The sequence below is a fragment of the Cynocephalus volans genome, chromosome 4 (assembly GCF_027409185.1).
Source record: "Cynocephalus volans isolate mCynVol1 chromosome 4, mCynVol1.pri, whole genome shotgun sequence".
NCBI classification, from domain to species: domain Eukaryota; kingdom Metazoa; phylum Chordata; class Mammalia; order Dermoptera; family Cynocephalidae; genus Cynocephalus; species Cynocephalus volans.
Window position 1 is genome coordinate 6746329 of NC_084463.1, and position 23190 is coordinate 6769518.

Below are 23190 nucleotides of genomic sequence, written 5' to 3' on the forward strand. Positions count from 1 at the left end.
TACTACTGTGATAGCCAAAAGCATTGTTGGTTATGACTTGCCTGTAATTCTTCATTTAAATATATGCAGGGTTTCATTCTTTTAAAAAATTTTAAAAATCAGAAACAGCAAGTTTAATCCAAAAGAAGGATGATTGTTCCAATCCAACTGTCAGAATTGAGCCTGAGAGGTCCTAGTGAACACTAAACATCAATCATACTCATTTTTAATGAGAGTAATGTCAAACTTCAATTTTTCATACTTATATTTCTGTAGGAAATATTATATAAATTTACTTAATGATTTATTACAAGTTATTCCCTACTTTCCATTTTCAGTACATCTCCCATGGCAGTAATAGATTGTGCTTCCTAATAATGTATATTGCAGAAAATTTGAGTACATAACTCTCCATGCTACCAGCAAACTTCACTTCTTACAAGATACTTCCTGTATCCGATGGCCCTTTCTTATTCTTTCCCTAAATGGCAGAGGCCAAAAGATAAGTAACTTAGAGCAGAAACACCACCTCTAGGGCTGCTGAAATGTCCTACAAGGAAAACAGATCCGAATTTATACTTGACCCCCGTTCTATATACTTTATCTCTTAATACAGTGATCTATCCATGTTTTCCTGAGTGCCCCAGATAACAAAGGAACTCTAATCAGTAATCACTGAGAACACCACGATGATAGGGAAATACAAGGGGTCTTCAAAAAGTTCATGGAAAGATTTGTATTATCTTTTAACTCCGTTTTTTTCATGAACTTTTTGAAGTACCCTTATAGACTCACCAAGCCAGAAATTAACAGGATTTTGAACCAAGGAAATTTTATACTAGAGGAGATTCAAAGTCCAAAAGGTCTTTTAAAAGTTAACACTAATAACCATTCAGAAAGTCCAGAATCAAAGAAGACCACAAGTATGACTTCAGTCCCAATATAGTTACTGCCATGCAAAATGAACTGTCTCAGGAATCACAAAAAAATTTAGAGGAGCTGATTTAGACTCCTGTTCTCCAAAAGGAAAGAGAAAAACATAAGTACATAATAAAATTATTTTGATAACAGAACTAAAATGAAGTCAGGCTTCCTGTACAACCCTCCCTACTTTGAGTACTCAGAGTTAAAAAGAGATCCACTGGCTCACTGGATCTCATTCTTAATGGATGCTCATACTGTTGCCACATTAGGGAAAAAGAAAGCAGAAAACCAACCAGGTCCTTGGAGGTCATATCACACACTCTGTGATAAAAGCTATCTGACGTGATGAGAGTTTGAAAATCGTTTTCATTTTGTACCTTGTATTTGTATCATTTTTCTTTTAATATAGGTTATGGTAAAGCACTATACAGAGTTAGGTTTTGTTACACAGCTAGAATTCCAATAACATGTGCTTAGTGACTTCTACTCCCAAAGATTTTTCATATCACTTCGATGAAGATTCAGATAAATAGACTTGCCAATCAGAAAGAATATGTGGCAAAGGCTAATATCCATCTTAAAACTCCTTATTGAGAGCAACATAAACAGTTTTCCCATTCCTTAACTCTAGTGCTTCTGTTTTAATAGGTCACTTGTCTGTAAGTTGATGAGATACAAATAGAGTAAGGTAACCATCTTTCCTATTACAGGCCCTGAATCCCCTAATTTTTTTTAATAAGTAAACAATGCTATGTTGTATTTTAATGAAAACATGTCTTAAATCAATATGATCTCGTACTTGACCAAATAAAAACATGATCATATTTCATTTATACTTGCTACATCAAAAACACAGTATCAAGAAAGATGTTTGCAAACTGATGAGACTCCTAAGCTGCCCAAATAAACTTACCACCTGTAATTCTAAAAGATCAATGTGAGAACATCCTCAAATGAACTAATATGAGACCATGTGAGAACCTGAACAAGCTGAGAGTCTTAAAATATATTAAATGTAGTAATCATTAAAAATATAAGGAGTGGCAAAAAATTTAATATTTCCTTATCTTTCCGACTCCCCCTTAGTCCACCCATTGCCACCCTACCTCATCACACACATCAAATCCACCAAGGAATCTAGGAAGCTATGCCAATTTCCTGTACAGTTATATTTTGTGAAGTCAAAGACCCTATCTTTGTCAAAAGTCAATCCAATATACAAAATAATTCTTAAACTTAATAAGAAAAACCACCTCACATACATGACACAGAAAACACTAACGAAAAGGAAAAGATAAAAGTGATAGTTCCAAATCCAAACACAGAAAACAAGAAAGAAAAGAATTGGTAGGAGTACCCACCGCTCACATACAATCCATCTCTAACTCTTACAGCGGGAGCTTATCTTTTTCTGGCACGGATGAACACAAGATAATTTCTAAAAACATATCAAAAGTTTCTTTCACAAATTCAACAACACAATCAAAGGGGCTAAGAAAAACATATTCTACACAAAAATATCTTCTTTGGCACAGCACAGATTCCTAGAAAATTCCCTCTTTAGTTGGTAGTTTTGTAATAATACTAATACTCCTGAGGAGGATGATATCTCTAGGATGATACCTACGGGAGGCATCATCTCAAAACCTAAGAGAGCATCATTTTACTGTTACATCCTAATCTGAGCTATTGGATTAAAGGAATTCATAGAAAGTCCAAGTCATGACATATTACCCATTAAGAAAGTGATGGAGAGTGAGTGATGATACACAAAACCAAATTGTGCCTACTTCAGCATTTGTCTAATTTGGAGTTCTCAAAGCCCAGGGAAAGATGTAGTCTCAAGAAATCTCAAGGGTTTCTTATAAGAACTTCAGTGACAATCTAAAAACCTTTATTTATATTCTGGGTCAACTGGATGACTATTTTACAACCAAATCTACCACATGAGTTCAGTAGAGTATTGAAAACTGCACTGACACCAAGCAACACTCCTCAAATTGCATGAGCAAAGGCTAGTTAAGTTCAAGTACAGTAGGAGCACTGAATCATCACACAACCCAATGGAGAACCAGCATGACAAACAAAAAAAAGTATCACCCATCCCATGAAATGGATGCTATATATTGGAAGTTCATTTGTTTCTAGCTTTGTTATTTTGTTTTGGTTTTATAGGTGTATGAGAGCTATAAATATAAGGAACTTAAGTATAGTTTTATATTAAAAGTTATACTATAATCAAATAATTTAAGAAAATAATTTAAATAGCATCTAAGAGATAAATGAGTTAATTATTGAATTATCCATCTTAATTACTTTTATTAACTATTCTAACACCAACTTCCAGTAGTGCGGAACCTAGAGCTGAAATAATGAATTGTACTATAAAAAGCACTACTACAGCTGCTATGCTTATTAATATCGATATTTTAAAAAAGCATTTAATAAGCAATATTTCCTATTTTCCTTTTGGCCACTATAAAGGCAGCTTAGAAACACACGTATAACTTAACTAGAACAACTGAGTGGGACTTTGTCAGTCCCTGTGGTAGGCAGAAAAATGACCCCCAAAGATGTCCACATGTGAATCCCCACATACTATAAATGTTAGGTTACACAGCCAGAGGGAATTAAGGTTGTTAATCAGCTAACCTTAAAGTAAGGAGATTATCCTGGATTACCCAGGTGAGCCCAATGTAATCACAAGGATCCTTAAAAGTAGAAAAGGAAGGCAGAAGAGGAGGTCAGAGTGGTGTAATGTGAAAAGAACTTGACCCTTGACTCACTGTTGCCGGGTTTCATGACAGAGAAATAGGCCAGTGTGGGTGGCCTCTGGAAGCTGAAAAGGACAAGGAAAGGAATTCACACCTAGAGCCTCCAGAAAGGAGCACATTGCTGATGAAGAAAGAACTTTTTAAGCTAGCCGTAGTAACGCCATTTTGCAAGGCACAAAACATTACCCTGGTTAAAAGTCCCTAGCATAGGAAAAGTACAGCCTGAGGTTGAGACCAGATAACGAACAGGATATCTGTGGTTATGCACCTGGGCCCCGGCCCGAGGCAAAGGGCGGATAGTTCCCAGAAATAGACAAGTCAGTTAAAGTTTCAAGAGTGCCCCTCAGCTGTTTCAAGGACTCCCAACAGTTTCCAGGGTGCCCCTCAGCTGTTTCAAGGACTCCCAACAGTTTCCAGGGTGCCCCTCAGCTGTTTCAAGGACTCCCAACAGTTTCCAGGGTGCCCCTCAGCTGTTTCAAGGACTCCCACCAGTTTCCAGGGTGCCCCTCAGCTGTTTCAAGGACTCCCACATAACCGAAGCTCACCCCAGGCCTTATTTGAACTGACCAATTAAACTCGCTTCTCGCTTCTGTACCCGCGCTTATTTGAACTGACCAATTAAACTCGCTTCTCGCTTCTGTACCCGCGCTTTTTGCTATAAAAAGGACCCAGGAGCTTCACTCGGCGCGCCAGTCTTCCAAAAGACTGTGTCGCCCGGGTACCCGTGTGTTCAAATAAACCTCTTGCTGTTTGCATCCGTCTTCGTGGTCTCGCTGTTCCTTGGGAGGGTCTCCCTGAACTGACTGACTACCCACTTTGGGAGTCTTTCATTTGGGGGCTCGTCCGGGATCGGAGACCCCCACCCAGGGACCACCGACCCACCAACGGGAGGTAAGCTGGCCAGCAGTCGTTCTGTGTCTCGTTTCTGTGTCTCGTTTCTGTGTCTAATCCTGTGACTCTGACTGTCTTTCTGAGTGCGCGCATTTTGGTTTCAGTTTGTTCCGGGTTAGTCGCTCTGGGAGCGAAGTGCGGGTAGCGAACAGACGTGTTCGGGGGCTCGCCACCCGGCAATCCTGGGAGACGTCCCAGGATCAGGGGAGGACCAGGGACGCCTGGTGGACCCCTTGGCAGAGGATTATTGTGTTTTGGTCTCACCGCGTCTCGGGAGGCGCGCTCTGCCATCGGACTCTTTCTTCTATTTCTACGGCACTCGGTCTCGTCGCCGTTTCTGGTTTCTTTTTGTCTTAGTTGTGATAGGTCTTTGCGTCGTCGTTCCCCTATTGGAAATTTTCGAGATGGGGCAAGGTGCCCTTACGCCTCTCTCCCTTACTCTAGATCATTGGAAAGATGTCAAAGCCAGGGCTCACAATCTGTCCATGGAGATCAAAAAAGGAAAATGGCAGACTTTCTGTTCGTCTGAGTGGCCCACATTCGGCGTAGGTTGGCCGCCAGAGGGAACCTTTGACCTTTCTGTCATTTTTGCAGTTAAAAAGATTGTTTTTCAGGAGACCGGAGGACACCCGGACCAGGTTGCCTATGTCGTGGTATGGCAAGACCTCGCCCAGAATCCCCCTCCCTGGGTGCCACCCTCCAGCAAAGTCGCTGTTGTTTCGGGATCAGAAAATACTCAAAGGCCACCTACAAGGAAGCCTTCCGCCCCTCCCCAACCCCCCGTCCTCCCGACACCAGATGACCTATTTTCTCTCTCTGAACCCCCACCTTACCCGGCGGCTCCGCTGCCCCCTCTGGCCCCTCAGGGAAACAGATCGGCACCAGGCCGAGCGCCCGGTGATCCTAGCCCTGAGGGACCGGCTGCGGGGACTAGGAGCCGCCAACCTCGCAGTCCGAGAGACGGCTCCGGTCCTGACTCCACCGTAGCTTTGCCCCTCCGAGCCATAGGGCCCCCAGCTGAGCCAAATGGCTTGGTCCCTTTGCAGTATTGGCCTTTTTCCTCAGCAGATCTTTACAATTGGAAGTCTAACCATCCTTCTTTTTCTGAAAAACCAGCAGGTCTCACGGGACTTCTTGAGTCCCTTATGTTCTCTCACCAGCCCACTTGGGACGATTGCCAACAGCTACTCCAGATCCTCTTCACCACTGAAGAGCGAGAAAGGATTCTTCTGGAGGCCCGCAAGAACGTTCTCGGGGATAACGGGGCCCCTACACAACTCGAGAACCTCATTAATGAGGCTTTCCCCCTCAATCGACCTCAATGGGATTACAACACGGCCGAAGGTAGGGAGCGTCTTCTGGTCTACCGCCGGACTCTAGTGGCAGGTCTCAAAGGGGCAGCCCGGCGCCCCACCAATTTGGCCAAGGTAAGAGAGGTCTTGCAGGGACCGGCAGAACCCCCTTCGGTTTTCTTAGAACGCCTAATGGAGGCCTATAGAAGGTACACTCCGTTTGAACCCTCTTCTGAGGGGCAGCAGGCTGCGGTCACAATGGCCTTCATCGGCCAGTCAGCCCCAGACATTAAAAAAAGGTTACAAAGACTAGAGGGGCTCCAAGACCTTTCCTTACAAGACTTAGTAAAGGAGGCAGAAAAGGTGTACCACAAGAGAGAAACAGAAGAAGAAAGACAGGAAAGAGAAAAAAAAGAGACAGAAGAGAGAGAGAGGCGGCGTGATAAACGCCAAGAAAAAAATTTAACTAGGATTTTGGCCGCAGTGGTAGGTGAAAGAGGGTCTAGAGATAGGCAGACAGGGAACCTGAGCAACCGGGCAAAGAAAACACCTAGGGATGGAAGACCCCCTCTAGACAAAGACCAATGCGCGTACTGTAAAGAGAAGGGTCACTGGGCAAGAGAATGTCCCCGGAAAAAGAACATCAGAGAAGCCAAGGTTCTATCCCTAGATGACTAGGGGAGTCGGGGTTCGGACCCCCTCCCCGAACCTAGGGTAACATTGACAGTGGAGGGGACCCCCATCGAGTTTCTGGTCGATACCGGGGCTGAACATTCGGTGCTGACCCAACCCATGGGGAAGGTAGGGTCCAGGCGGACAGTCGTAGTAGGAGCGACCGGCAGCAAAGTCTACCCCTGGACCACTCAGAGACTTTTAAGGGTCGGACATAGGCAAGTGACCCATTCCTTTTTGGTCATACCTGAGTGCCCTGCTCCTCTGTTGGGCCGGGACATCCTGACCAAACTAAAGGCTCAAATCCAGTTTTCCACAGAGGGCCCACAAGTAACATGGGGAGATCACTCTACCATGTGCCTGGTCCTAAACCTAGAAGAAGAATACCGGCTGTATGAAAAGCCGGCCTCTCCCTCCATCGACCCATCCTGGCTCCAACTTTTTCCCACCGTATGGGCAGAAAAGACAGGTATGGGACTGGCCAATAACGTCCCACCAGTAGTAGTAGAGCTGAAATCAGGTGCCTCACCGGTGGCCGTCCGACAGTATCCAATGACTAAAGAAGCCCGGGAAGGCATCAGACCCCACATCCAAAGGTTCTTAGACCTAGGGGTCTTAGTGCCCTGCCAATCGCCCTGGAACACCCCTCTGCTACCAGTAAAAAAGCCAGGGACCAATGACTATCGGCCAGTCCAAGACTTGAGAGAAATTAACAAAAGGGTGCAAGACATTCATCCCACGGTCCCAAATCCATACAGCCTCCTGAGTTCCCTTCCGCCTAGTCACACTTGGTACTCAGTCCTGGATCTCAAGGATGCCTTTTTTTGCCTCAGACTACACCCCAACAGCCAGCCACTGTTCGCGTTCGAGTGGAGAGACCCAGAAAAAGGTAACACAGGTCAGCTGACCTGGACACGGCTGCCACAGGGGTTCAAAAATTCTCCCACTCTCTTCGACGAGGCCCTCCACCGAGATTTAGCTCCTTTTAGGGCTCTCAACCCCCAGGTCATATTACTCCAATATGTGGACGACCTCCTAGTGGCAGCTCCCACATATGAAGGCTGCAAAAGAGGGACACAAAAGCTCTTGCAGGAACTGAGTAAGTTGGGGTACCGGGTATCAGCTAAAAAGGCCCAGTTATGCCAGAAAGAGGTCACCTATTTGGGGTACCTGCTCAAAGGGGGAAAAAGATGGCTGACCCCGGCCCGGAAAGCTACAGTTATGAAGATCCCTACTCCCACAACCCCCAGGCAGGTCCGCGAATTTCTGGGTACTGCCGGATTCTGCAGGCTCTGGATTCCTGGGTTTGCTTCCCTGGCTGCACCCTTGTACCCCCTGACAAGGGAAAACATTCCTTTTACCTGGACTGAGGAGCATCAAAAGGCTTTTGACCACATAAAAAAAGCCTTGCTGTCTGCCCCCGCCTTGGCTCTCCCAGACCTCACCAAATCATTTACTCTGTACGTAGATGAAAGAGCCGGTGTAGCCCGAGGAGTGCTTACTCAGACCCTAGGACCATGGCGACGGCCAGTAGCTTATCTATCAAAAAAACTGGATCCAGTGGCCAGTGGGTGGCCAACCTGCCTAAAAGCGGTTGCTGCAGTGGCACTCCTCCTCAAAGACGCTGATAAGTTAACCTTGGGGCAAAATGTGACTGTGATTGCTTCCCACAGCCTCGAAAGTATCGTGCGGCAGCCCCCCAATCGGTGGATGACCAATGCCAGAATGACTCATTACCAGAGTTTGCTGCTAAACGAAAGAATATCTTTCGCGCCCCCTGCTGTCCTGAACCCAGCTACCCTACTACCAGTCGAGTCAGAATCCACCCCAGTACACCAATGCTCAGAAATCCTTGCTGAAGAAGCTGGGACTCGACGGGACCTGAAGGACCAGCCATTGCCCGGAGTGCCTGCCTGGTATACAGACGGTAGCAGCTTCATTGCGGAAGGTAAGAAGAAAGCAGGGGCCGCCATCGTAGATGGCAAACGGACGGTATGGGCAAGCAGCCTGCCAGAAGGGACATCAGCCCAGAAGGCCGAGCTAATAGCCTTGACGCAGGCATTACGCCTAGCCGAAGGAAAAAACATCAACATCTACACGGACAGCAGGTATGCTTTTGCCACTGCTCACATTCATGGGGCGATATATAAACAGAGGGGACTGCTCACTTCTGCTGGAAAAGACATTAAAAATAAACAAGAAATTCTGGCTCTGCTAGAGGCCATTTACCTCCCTAAGCAGGTCGCCATTATCCACTGCCCAGGCCACCAGAGAGGAAATAACCCTGTGGCGGCCGGGAACCGGAGGGCCGACGAGGCTGCAAAACAAGCCGCCCTGTCGGTCAAGGTGCTAACAAAAACTACAAAGCTTCAAGAGCCAATCGAGCCTGCTCAAGCTAGGACCAAGCCAAGAGAGCTCACTCCTGACCAGGGAAAAGAATTCATTCAGCGGTTACATCAGCTAACACACTTAGGACCAGAAAAGCTCCTTCAACTGGCAAGCCGCACCAGCCTCTCCATCCCGAACCTCCGGTCCACTGTTCAAGAAGTCGCCAATCGGTGTCCAGCTTGCGCCATGACTAATGCGGCTACCACCTACCGAGAGACCGGAAAAAGACAACGGGGAGATCGACCCGGCGTATACTGGGAAGTAGACTTTACAGAGGCAAAGCCTGGCCGGTATAGAAACAAGTATCTGCTAGTATTTGTAGATACTTTCTCTGGATGGGTAGAAGCTTTTCCTACCAAAACGGAAACGGCCCTGACTGTATGTAAAAAGATACTAGAAGAAATCCTGCCCCGTTTCGGGATCCCTAAGGTGATCGGGTCAGATAATGGCCCAGCCTTTGTTGCTCAGGTAAGCCAGGGACTAGCCACACAACTGGGGATAAATTGGAAATTACATTGTGCGTATAGGCCCCAGAGCTCAGGTCAAGTAGAGAGAATGAATAGAACCATCAAAGAGACCTTAACTAAATTGGCCTTAGAGACCGGTGGAAAAGACTGGGTGGCCCTCCTTCCCTTAGCGCTGTTCAGAGCCAGGAATACCCCTGGCCAGTTCGGTCTAACTCCCTATGAAATCCTCTACGGGGGACCCCCCCCCATACTTGAGTTGGGAGAAACACTGGGTCCCGATGATAATTTTCTCCCTGTCTTATTTACCCACTTAAAGGCTCTAGAAGTTGTGAAGACCCAGATTTGGGACCAGATCAAAGAGACATATCAGCCCGGTACCATAGCTGTCCCCCACCCGTTCCAGGTCGGAGACCGAGTGCTGGTCAGACGCCATCGACCCAGCAACCTTGAGCCTCGGTGGAAAGGCCCGTATCTGGTATTGCTGACCACCCCGACCGCAGTAAAAGTTGATGGCATCGCTGCCTGGGTCCATGCTTCCCATCTCAAGCCTGCACCACCCCCGGCACCAAACGAGACCTGGGAGCTGGAAAGGACTGATCATCCTCTTAAGCTGCGTATTCGGCGGCGGAAAAATGAGTCCACCGGGTAAGAACCCCCACCGGCCTGTGATCCTCACCTGGAAGGTACTGTCCCAAACTGGAGAAGTTGTCTGGACCAAACAGGCTACCCAGCCGCCTTGGACTTGGTGGCCCGATCTTAAACCTGATGTATGTGCCCTGGCGGCGGGTATTGAGACCTGGGATATCCCGGGATACATAGCATCGGGCTAGGCCCAGATCAGACCCCCTGATTCAGACTACACAAAAGCTTATAATCAGATCACCTGGGGGGTCCCAGGGTGCAGCTATCCCCGAGCTAGAAACAGGCTTGCCGCTTCCCCCTTCTACGTGTGCCCCCGGGATGGCCGGACCCTTTCAGAAGCTAGAAGGTGCGGAGGGCTGGAATCCCTATATTGCAAAGAATGGGGTTGTGAAACCACGGGGACAGTCTACTGGGGACCTAGTTCCTCATGGGACCTCATAACTGTAGAACGTAACGATAGCAGTAAAAACTGTGACAACACCGGCTGGTGTAACCCCCTTAAAATAAAATTCACAGAGAAAGGAAAAAATTCCAGAGATTGGGCACAAGGAAGAACCTGGGGACTAAGGTTCTATTTGACGGGAAACGATCCAGGTGTACTGTTCACCATTCGCCTAGATATCACCAATATGCCAACTGTGGCAGTGGGCCCCGACCCCGTCCTTGCAGAACAGGGACCTCCTAGCAACAAGCTGTACCCAATGACTAGCAGGCAACCCCCCGCGGCACAAAGGAGCACTGCTACACAGAGCCTCCTATCACCAGGCACTCTACCCCCCACCACGGGTGACAGGCTCTTTGGTCTTGTACAGGGGGCCTTCCTAGCTCTAAATGCCACCAACCCGAACGCCACAGAGCATTGCTGGCTCTGTCTGGCCATAAGCCCCCCCTACTATGAAGGAATAGCCTTTTTGGGAGAGGCCAATTATACCAGCGCCGAGAGTTGCCGTTGGGGGACCCAGGGAAAGCTTACTCTCACAGAGGTCACAGGACAAGGGTTATGTATAGGAACAATACCTTCTACCCATCAACATCTTTGCAACCAGACCCTATCCATCAATTCCTCCGGGGACCATCAGTACCTTCTCCCCTCCAACCATAGCTGGTGGGCTTGCAGCACCGGTCTCACCCCTTGCGTTTCCCTCTCAGTTTTTAATCAGTCTAAGGATTTCTGTGTCCAGGTTCAGCTGATTCCTCGCATCTATTATCATCCTGAAGAAACTTTGTTGCAGGCCTATGACAACCCTCATCCCAGGTTTAAGAGAGAACCTCTCACACTTACCCTAGCTGTCCTACTGGGAATTGTGGCAGGTATAGGTACCGGCTCGGCTGCTCTGATTAAAGGACCTATAGACCTCCAGCGGGGCCTAACCGAGCTCCAGACTGCCATGGACACTGACCTCCGGGCCCTCCAGGATTCAGTCAGCAAGTTAGAGGACTCATTGACTTCTCTATCTGAGGTAGTACTCCAAAATAGGCGAGGCCTTGACTTACTGTTTTTAAGAGAGGGAGGCCTCTGCGCGGCCCTCAGAGAGGAGTGCTGTTTTTATGTAGACCATTCAGGTGTGATACGAGACACCATGGCCAAACTCAAACAAAGACTAGATAAAAGACAGTTAGAGCGCCAAAAAGATCAAAACTGGTTTGAAGGTTGGTTCAATAGCTCCCCTTGGTTCACTACCCTACTATCAACCATCGCCGGGCCCCTAGTACTCCTTCTTCTGTTGCTCATTCTGGGGCCCTGTGTCATCAACAGGTTAGTCCAATTCATCAATGATAGAATAAGTACAATTAAAGTCCTGGTTCTTAGACAAAAATATCAGACTATAGATAATGAAAATAACTTTTAACTCCGCTCTAAGATTAGAGCTATCCACAAAAGAAATGGGGGAATGAAGAAAGAACTTTTTAAGCTAGCCGTAGTAACGCCATTTTGCAAGGCACAAAACATTACCCTGGTTAAAAGTCCCTAGCATAGGAAAAGTACAGCCTGAGGTTGAGACCAGATAACGAACAGGATATCTGTGGTTATGCACCTGGGCCCCGGCCCGAGGCAAAGGGCGGATAGTTCCCAGAAATAGACAAGTCAGTTAAAGTTTCAAGAGTGCCCCTCAGCTGTTTCAAGGACTCCCAACAGTTTCCAGGGTGCCCCTCAGCTGTTTCAAGGACTCCCAACAGTTTCCAGGGTGCCCCTCAGCTGTTTCAAGGACTCCCAACAGTTTCCAGGGTGCCCCTCAGCTGTTTCAAGGACTCCCACCAGTTTCCAGGGTGCCCCTCAGCTGTTTCAAGGACTCCCACATAACCGAAGCTCACCCCAGGCCTTATTTGAACTGACCAATTAAACTCGCTTCTCGCTTCTGTACCCGCGCTTATTTGAACTGACCAATTAAACTCGCTTCTCGCTTCTGTACCCGCGCTTTTTGCTATAAAAAGGACCCAGGAGCTTCACTCGGCGCGCCAGTCTTCCAAAAGACTGTGTCGCCCGGGTACCCGTGTGTTCAAATAAACCTCTTGCTGTTTGCATCCGTCTTCGTGGTCTCGCTGTTCCTTGGGAGGGTCTCCCTGAACTGACTGACTACCCACTTTGGGAGTCTTTCACTGATGACCCCTGGCCTTTACCCCAGTGAGACCCATTTAAGACTTCTGACCCACAGAACTGTAAGATAATAAACTTGTGTTCATTACAAACTTGTACTAAGTTTGTAGTAATGTATTATAGCAGCCACAGAAAACTAGTACAATTTGTTGGGAAAAATAGGAAAATGTCAGGGCCCCTCCGATGTTCAGAGTCTTGCGGAGCAGTTGCTGTAAATGTCCTCAGGTGTTCCTTGTTACTGCTTAATGTAAGTTGTGTACAGGCACCCAGGTGTCCAGTGTTGTGGACTTAAGCATATAAGACTAACAGCTCTGATACACAGTGCTTCTCAGAACTCTCAGAGAAGCCACTAGTACAGTTGCTCCTAGATCTGATTAAAACCCATTCATTTTTCCATACCCACGGCTCCCAGAACCTTTTTTTTTCTATTACCTAGCTCACAGACCTGCATGTAGAGGGTCTGTAATCCAATCTGGGCAACAGACCCAAGGGGTCTGTAAGCCCTACCTGTACACAATTCCTCTATCATTCCATTTTCCCCATGCTACATATCCCTTGTCCTAACATTTTACAAAATCCAGAAATTCCACTTACACTTATTTTACTATCTGATATGTATTTCCTATGAGACTGAGATGGTATACATCTTAAAAATAAATGATACTAGCACTGTCAAACATCCTGAATACCTACTGAGCATGAACCTGAACTAGGTGTTGAGAATGCAAAAAGTATAATCTGTAGATTCATCCTTCACTTACTACTATAAACCTGGGTTTCTGCCAGATGGTACATATTTTCTTCTGGGGTCATTTGAAAAGACTGAGCAGGAGGATTAATGGTTAGGAGGATCAAGAACAGTAAATATTTTGATGTCACTATGGAGTAAAAAGGAGGCAGAAATAACATGGCTTAGCTTAGGTGGCTAGCTTGTGCACCAGGCAGCACAAGCATAGGGAAGTTGGACTGTCAAATTAATTCTGGTTTAAAGTTTGCCAGGTAAATGGATAGAAAGACAAGAATGCATTGGCATTAAAGGTATCAATAAGAACAAAACTAAACTTCAGAAAAAAAAAAAAGTTGAAGAGATCATGAAGCAGATAGTTAAAGGCAATAAAGGCAGCTGAGGCTGATAAATGGTAAGTACATGAACCAATGATCAGGGAAAAACCAAAAACCAAGTAGAGGGAGAATAATCAATTATAAAAACCAAAAGGTTGAGAAATTAGGGTCAGAAAGAATGACAGTTTCCAAGAGGGCAACTAACAAGTGGTTCTGGAATAAAGTAAAGGATCCAAGAGTTTGATTTCAAGAAATAGGTCAGAGCAAAGACTTTATGAATAAGACCCCAAAAGCACAAGCAACAAAATAAAAAATAAATAAATGGGGTTATATCAAACTAAAAAGTTTCTGCACAGCAAAGGAAACAATCAACAGAGTGAAAAGACAACCTTTTGGTTGAAATGGGAGAAAATATTTGCAAACTATATATCTGACAAGGGATTAATATCCAGAATAGATAAAGCATTCAAACTACTACAGAGTAAAAACACAAATAACCCAATTTAAAAATGGGCAAAGGCTTTCCCAGGCGGCCGCGGAAGATGGCGGAGGGGCAGGTCCTGGTACCCGATGGCCGAGGCCATCTCCTCAGCCACCTGGCCGCCATCGTGGCCAAGCAGGTACTACTGGGCTGGAAGGTGGTGGTCGTGCACTGTGAGGGCACCAACATTTCAGGCAATTTCTACAGGAACAAGTTAAAGTACCTGGCCTTTCTCCGCAAGCGGATGAACACCAGCCCGCCCGTGGTCCCTACCACTTCTGGGCCCCCAGCCGCAACTTTTGGTGGACGTGCGAGGCGTGCTGCCACACAAGACACAAGACAAAGCGAAGCCAGGCTGCCTTGGACCGCCTCAAGGTGTTTGATGGGATCCCACCACCCTATGACAAGAAAAAGCGAATGGTGGTTTCTGCTGCCCTCAAGGTTGTGCGGCTGAAGCCTACAAGAAAGTTCGCCTCATGAGTTTGGCTAGAAGTACCAGGCAGTGACAGCTACCCTGGAGGAGAAGAGGAAGGAAAAGGCCAAGATCCATTACCGCAAGAAAAAACAGCTCATGAGACTACGGAAACAGGCCGAAAAGAATGTGAAGAAAATTGACAAATACACAGAGGTCCTCAAGACTCATGGACTCCTGGTGTGAGCCCAATAAAGACTGTTTATTCCTCAAGCTTGGCCTGCCCTACCCTTCCTCCATCGCCTCCCTGGGATGTGGGGGGACCCAGGGGTAGCTGTCCAGGTGCCACCAGGCAGCGTGGGACTTAGGGAGCTAGGGACAAAGAAGGGGCCTTAGGCACTGCTCCTGTTTAAGAAGTCCTTTCTGTAAGTTCAGTTTCAGTATTCACAGAAGTGAGCTGGAACACTTAATTGGAGAAGAGCTCTACATGGTAGATGAGACATTTGTTTAAACCTCCACATGGTTAAGTACTACACTCCGCAGCTGTTAGAATGTGAGAAAAGCCTTGTGGGGATGGTGTGAACCTCGTGTTGTACAAAGGGTATTTATACATGCACAGACTGGGAAGATATGCAGCCAAGGGGTTATAGGCATTGCACTTTCTCCTTCCCTGTATTTTGTGATCCAAATAAATTATTTTTAAATAAATAAATAAATAAAAATGGGCAAAGGAGGTGAACAGACATTTTTCTAAGGATGCCATACAAATGGCCAGCAGGTACTTGAAAAAAATCCTCAATATCACTAATCATCAGGAAAATGCAAAATAAAACCACATTGAGATATCACCTCACCCCAGTTAGACTGGCTATAATCAAAAAGACTGAGAATAACTAATGCCTTCAAGGATGCAGAGAAAGAGTAACTTTTCTATCCTGTTGGTGGGATGGTAAATTAGTACAGCAATTAAGAAAAACAGCATGGAGGTTTACCAATTACAGACAGATCTACCATACAATCCAGCAATCCTACTTCTGGCTATATACCCAAAGGAAGGGAAATCATCATGTCGAAGGGATACGAGCACTCCCATGTTCATCGCAGTTCTATTTACAATAGCTAGGATATGGAACCAACCTAAATGTCCATCTATGGATGACTGGATAATGAAAATGTGGTGTATATATATATAGAATGGAATACTACTCAGCCATAAAAAAGAATGAAATTCTGCCATTTGCAGCAACATGGACAAGCTTGGAGAAAATTATGTCCAGTGAAATAAGCCTGGCACAGAGAGATAAATACTGCATGTCCTCACTCATAAGTGAGAGCTAAGAGAGAAAGAAGGAAGTAAAGAAAGACCACAGTGGTATGCTGGACTTGCAGAGGGAGAGAACAGACCTAGGGTTGCCAGGGTGGGGGATGGTGGATAAGAGAAAGGGGCACTGGGGAGAAGTGGGGTAGAGGACATGGGGAATAACTGCAATCTGAGGTGGTGGGCATGTGGATAGCATTGCTTTGCTCACCACATCTTGGACACAGGAGCTGACGGTCAGCTCTGTGACCCAAGAATATGTATAATCAATTTTTTTAAAAAAAGAAAAAAATCCAAGAGTTTGGTCAAATCTAAGCATAACAGAATCACAAGACCATGAAGAGAAGCTTGATTATTAGGGTTGCTCAATTTTTAAGGTTGACACAAAGGAAGTTAACTCTGCTTTTACAGGAAACCCGTTGGGGGCATTCTTGGCCACAGAACTCTTGGCTATTTGGACCTAAGAATCTTGATAGGTATGGAAATTATCAAAATAAATAAGAGTGGAATGTGCACACATCTGCTTCCAAATCCCAGAAATAGTCTCCAAAATTATGAAAATGTTACCAGTAAATATTTTTAACTAGGTAATTATGTAAAATTATAATTAACAGGTGTAGCTTATGTTACAGACAGGTACACAAAAGTTGGCAACTGAGGTTTTATAAATTAGATGTTTTGATATGCAATATGAATCTTGAAAAGATCAAACGTTTCTCCTACAAGATGGGAAATGAAGAAGATGCAGATGAAGGTAAATAAAGACTGGTTGATGTTTTGGTTTGGGGGGATTCTTTGTAGGGAGAGAAGGGAGACTTCTGCTGTGATTAGTTTACTGAAGTTATGCCTGAGATAACCTACTGAAGGCCTGGACCACAGGCTTCAAAAGGTCATCCATCTTCCCAACATAGCACCTCCTCAGCAGTCTTTCCCTCCATCCACTCCATGGGGAGAACCTATTTCACTGAAAAGTTCAACGAAAACACAAACTACTATCAAATGCTCTATGTTTACTGCATTTGTTTTTCAGTTCTTTCCTAGGTCAGGAGAGATAGTTAATGTGTGTCAAGATGTTTGAGGAATTACGAGAGAGATAATTCTACTCAAATAACTTTACCACTTATTTGTCTTCAATTAAGACCAAAAGAATATGAAAGCAACATATGACAAGACAGATGTTTACTGTAATTTATTACAACATAAGGACTGCATTTTTCTCACCATAGGACTAGACCAAAGCCTAATGGGCAACAAAGTCCATCAAGAAAGCATAGATATTGAAACAACATGAGATTACTACTTTATTTGCTTTAGTCAGGCTGTCCTGAAGGGACTTCTAAAAGAAGCCAACCTGAAGTCTGTAGAAAATTATTCACCAGTCTAGCATATATCTTCAGCTCTAACAGTAGACCTATAAAGATGTTATAGGAACTAAGTTATAGCTCAGTACTATGTACACCAAAGATCAGGTAAAGTCTACAATATCTTAAATCAACAGACAAATCCAACTACATACAGCAATCTAAATGTTAAATAAATAGCTCAGTAAACTGAGTGAAAATATAGGGTCAATTTAAATTAATCTCTATATTATGTGGTCTTATTCTCAAGACAACTATAAATTTAAACTTCATTATGCTTGCAATCTGATTAAAGCATATCAAAGAATGCAAATTGATCTCAGTGAGTTTGACATCCAGACGTATGTGGTCTCACAGCACTGGTAAATTCTCTTCTATATGAAAATCATCCAGGACATCACAAGCAGTCTAATGAACAACTTTGAGTTGAATTTCCCAAAGTCAATGTATGAGAAATAAAAGGATTAACCAACACAAATTACATTCAATAAAGTTTACTGCAAATTAACATTCCTATGGTTTGAACAAACATCTTTAAAGAAGAAAACTGTAGCAGCACTAACAAAATTGGTACAGCCAGAGGCTAAGTGTAAGGGAAGATTCAACTTCTGACATGATGCATGATCTTAAAATAGTTCCTAAAAGCTTTACTTCAGATGTTAAAGAAAAAAAGAAAACATGAAGTGAAAACAGCTTTTATTGTTTGAGCAACTGTCATACACTAGATACTAATTCTAAGAACAACTCTTTGAGCCAGCATTATTACTAGCCTTATTTTCCAGAAGAAACTAAGGAGAAGTAATATTCCCCCAGTCACACAGTTTACAAATGGCTGAGGCAATATTTGAACTCTTGAAGTTTTATTTCAGAGCCGATGTTGTTAATCATCCCACTATATTGTCTCATAAAAGTAAACTTTTCCCTATAATCATCTGAAAAGCCATCTAACTAGGGAAAGAGAAAGAACTACTCATAAAATATCTGCAAGCTCAACTGGCTCAGAAGTAGGTAAATTTTTTCTATAAAGGGACAGATAGTTAATATTTTAGGCTTTATGGTCCATATTGTCTGTCACAACTACTCTGTTGTTGCAGTCTAAAAGCAACCATAAACAAATGAGTATGGCTGCATCCCAAAAAGATTCAAAAAGCAAAACTTTATTTACAAACACAGGCAATAGGCCAGATTTGTCCCAGGGACTTTAGTTTGCTGACCCCAGGCTAGCTCATAACCAGAAAGATATTTTAAAAGTTTGGGTACACTATAAAATTCATGACTCCTATATAAACTACAGAAAATTCACCATGCAGCTGTGAGAAGTAACTTCAAGGACTTTCTCTAGGGCAAGTGCTTTTATTTACAGTAAAGATTTGTATTTTTAAATAGATTGTTAAAATACATTGTTTTAGTGTTGATTAAGAGTAGGTTTTCTCTTTACAGCTTTCATGGACACCTCTAGGTTTTTCTAAATCCCCAGGCATGGCAATACCTCCTGCCAAGAACAGGTTTTACACAACCACAGCAGTTTGCACCAGGATTGCTGCACAGCCTCCATTTGCTCCTGTCCCACATTTATTCGCCATCAACAGCTGTTCTTTTGGGGGCAGGGGGGCTGTGACATTCAGCCAACATAATCAGATTGCCTAGAACAGTGATGGCAGGAAACGTGAGCTCACTTGAGTTGATGTATGCAAATTAAACAGATATAAATGTATCAATCTGAAAATTCAATTTTTTCTGATGTTGTGACTTTCTAGTTTTTAACTGCTATGGCTCCTGATTGCCCATGCAGTTAGGTACAAGGGATAGAACAGTGAATATGGTTTGCTCTCTGTTCTCATAGATTTTCCAGGCTAACTAAAGTTATGAACAAGAAATGGAATCTTCTTTGATCATTCTATCTCTCACCTCTAGCTAAATGGGCACTGTATCTTGAATTACTCCCCTTCATCTCATATTCCTAATGCTACCACTAATTTTGACTCTTACCCACCTTTTATCTATTTCATTTCCAAGTATTTTCAATCACTTATACCTTTCAATAGGAACGTTTTAAATATGCACCCAATATATACTTTTATTTATAATAAAAGATGAATATGTGTGGGTATATATAAAATCAAATACAGGTTGGGTATCCCTTATCCTAAATGCTTGGGGCCAGAAGGGTTTTGGATTTTGAATTTTTCTGGATTTTGGAATATCTGCAGGATACATACCAGTTGAGCATTCCTAATCTGGAAATCTGAAATGCGCCAGTGAGCATTTCCTTTGCTCTCAAAAAGTTTTGAGTTTTGGAGCATTTCAAACTTCTGATTTTCTGATTAGGGATGCTCAACCTGTACACACAGAAAAATATGAAGAATAATATAAAATTTTAAAAGTTCTAATATTTTCTTCCTATATCCCAATGGATCAAACACATTCCACTTGGAAACCTGACACTACCAAAAGAGACCTTTTAAAATGAGTGCTACACACACGTAATGTATACAGCACTATGAGAACACTAATGAGATGACTCATGCTGCTTAGACAACCCACCAGGGAAGGCATACAGTAGAGAAGGTCATATTAAGGGTAGGCCTTTGAAGTCCATACTGTATACTGGAAACAGTAAATGATTCAGTTAAATGATGCACTCCAGACAAAAACAGCAGCATTGAATCTGAACAGCAATGGGCCACTGTAGAGGATATATTACTTAGTTACAATATAAATCAGCATCAAAACTAACTGTTAGAAACAAATTCTTTAATGAATGAGATAACATCAACAGTAGAGATACAAAAGATAAATTGGGAAATTAATGTTTTGGATTGACTTTCTTAAAGGGAAAAGACAGCCAACAATAAATGTATTATATAAATATGTTACTTTTACATTCCTAAGGCATCTGAAGAAAAGCCTAAGAAATTTTAAATTTATTAATCTTCTCAATACTACTGTAAAGCAAGTACCACGTGGCTCAGAATAATACCAAATTAAAAATTAAACTCACTAATATAATATCTCATTCATATAAAATTTCACTAAAAATTTACAGATTAATTCCAGGAGAATATTTTTGCTTATTTGTCATTGTGTCCAACAATTCCAATTTTTCATGATGCTTTTCAATTCTCAAATGGGAATACACTATAGGAACTATGAGTCTTAAATGCTTACTCTGGCTTTCTATTTTGTTCCTAACCAGGAATTTCCAGGAATAAATGAATAGAAGATTCTTTCCATTCACGATTTATAGAAAGTATAACCAATGTAAACATGACAGATAGAAGAGGAATGCTTGCCTATCTGCATACCTTTAACACTTATCTACATTTTTTTATTTAATAAATCCTAGTAAGCATAATATGTACGCAATATGAACAATCTTGTTGCTTCCATCAACACTGGAATGACTCCATTTTGTAGATTTGCTTGTATGTTTGCAAGCAGCCTGTGCTTTATTTCTTTTAATCTAAAAATAAGTAAATATCAAATTACAAAACAGTGGTTCCATTTAAATAGGCTTTATCCAACCAATGATAAGAATTTAAGTAATTATGTCAAGTTTGTGCCTTATGATTAAGACAAATTTTTAGGGCCGACCCTGTGGCGCGCTTGGGAGAGTGCGGCGTTGGGAGCGCGGCAGTGCTCCTGGCGTGGGTTCGGATCCTATATAAGGATGGCCGGTGCACTCACTGGCTGAGCGCGGTGCGGCCGGTCACAAAAAGACAAATTTTTAATGAGCACTCAAGTCCTGCTGTTAGTCCACCTGATAAAAAAAAATGTAATGCATTTGGTTTGTACAGATTATTATGCATCATAGAGATCTCCCTTCTGAAATAAGGACTGCTAATAGTCACTTGTAATATGATAAAGAGCTGACTTTCCGACATTATAGCTTGGCTAGCAGAACTCAATTCAGCAAACATTTACTTAGCACTTACTGTGTGCCAGGCCCCAAAGGAGAAAAACAGAATACAAGTGACATTCACTGTCTAATAGTGGCTCAAAATCTAGCATCAAAAAGATAACATTTTATCTCCTAAGGTATATAAAAATCTAAGGTGTTGCTGCTCTCAGTGGCAAAAATGTTAGGCTACATTTACAGTTTGGTGCTGAGAAAACATTGTTAAGTAATTTTCTATCAATTCCACTTTAGATGTGTACATAATGTGAATATAACTAATATGAACCATTTTAAATAAATATCACAAGTTTACTGTGATTATTCTACAATAAATGACTACCACATGGCATGTGGTAATTCAATCTGGACAACAAAATTTTTCCAACTAACTCATGACATTCATCAGCTACTTACTCAGAACATTCATAAGTACACCAAGATGGATCCATAATAGTGATGTAAAACATGCACCACTGGTTATCAGAAAAAAAACCATTGAATGTTCTTCCTAGAAGGTGGTGACAGCTGTGAATTTAATGAAGGCTCTACATAAATTACTTGGTGAGCCACCTCCACCCAATTCACCCCACAGGAAAGAAAGTGAAAACAGCAGAAGAAAGAGATGGCAGCAACCCAAAACACCGCACATGCTAAGAGTAGTACTAGGACACCTCTATTTATTTTCTCTATCTTGCATTAAGTACACATCAAAAGCAACAGGCAAGAGGAACTCAGTAGGCTTAACATCACATTAAACTTGAAGACCTTTCACAAATGTATTTCTAACACCACATAAAAACTAGTCCCTGCAGTCAAACTACCATGACCATCCTCAAAACACAATTTTACAATGTCAGTCCCTTATTTAAGGACTTCCAGATATGATGGAAAGAACTCTATTCAGCTTTTGAGTAAAATATTCCTAATTCACATCCTTGCTCAGAACTATTTCCACTGATTTCTTTATCTCTTTCAAGATCTAGGGGTCTCCCTAATTGTATTTTATATTTCCATGAGAGAACTTTTTATTTTGTTGCTTTATATTCATAGTATCTCTAGCATGGTGTTTTGCTCAAATGGATGCTCAGAAGAGTTTAATATATTCACTGCTTGGTATAAATGTCTCAACATTTGTAAGTAAACATGTAAATAAACCTCTCACAGGCTTTTGATATAAAACATTAACAAAAAGTAAAGGGTTTTAGGGTAGAGTAGGTATAGGTCATCTAAAGAATCACAGTCAATTATGAAGCAAGGGATTTTTACATTGGTTAAGAAACTCCATTATAATCAAAGGAAACTTTGAGTTTAGAATCAAAGACTAAGTAGAAGAGTCTATCTAATTCAATTTCTTCTATAACAAAAGCTCTTAATCTGCAGTTGATACATGATAAAAGTCAGAGGGGTCCATAAACATGGTACCAAGTAATCCAATGTACTTTATGTATTTGAAACATTACTCTGAGAAAGGGTCTAGAGGCATTATCAGACTGCCGAAGGGGCCCATGGCAAAAAAGGGTAAGGGTTAAAGAAAGAGAGTTAAGAACCTCTGTACAACAGGGAAATTGATTTACAGCATAATTGTGTGAGTGGTTCAATATTCTATACCTAGTTAGTAGAAAACTTAAGATTCGTATCTCCCATTATCTTTCTGGTATTACATTTGGCAGGTGAATCTCCAGTTTAAGTCAACTATGTAACTGACTTTCTGTCTGAACCACACCTGCTTATTCAATACTAAATAAAGGAATAAAGGGCAAACCAAGATGGTCATGGATGCTATAAAATCATTCATTGCTAAATATACTAAAACAAAAGATGTTTGGGGTTAGCTTTTCTGATTGCTTTCCAAAGAAAACAATGACTCTCTCCAACAACCGATTTCTCAAATGGAATCTTTCATAACAGAATATTAATATGGCTTCTCATTTCAATCAACTACAACATTGAAAGCAACAGCTGTACTTTGTACAGATTTTGCAATTTAATTTTAGCTTTGATCATACTAGACTGTAATCATTCTTTTTTCTTCT

At 42.8% G+C, this 23190-nt stretch overlaps 1 protein-coding gene and 1 pseudogene across 1 annotated transcript in view; one reads left to right on the forward strand and one right to left on the reverse strand.

Moving 5' to 3' along the window:
- Positions 1 to 23190, reverse strand: part of DDX10 (DEAD-box helicase 10) — a 262941-nt gene that overhangs the window by 167322 nt on the left and 72429 nt on the right. The gene's annotated exons all lie outside the window — the stretch shown is intronic.
- LOC134377132 (large ribosomal subunit protein uL13-like) lies at positions 14230 to 14853 on the forward strand (annotated as a pseudogene).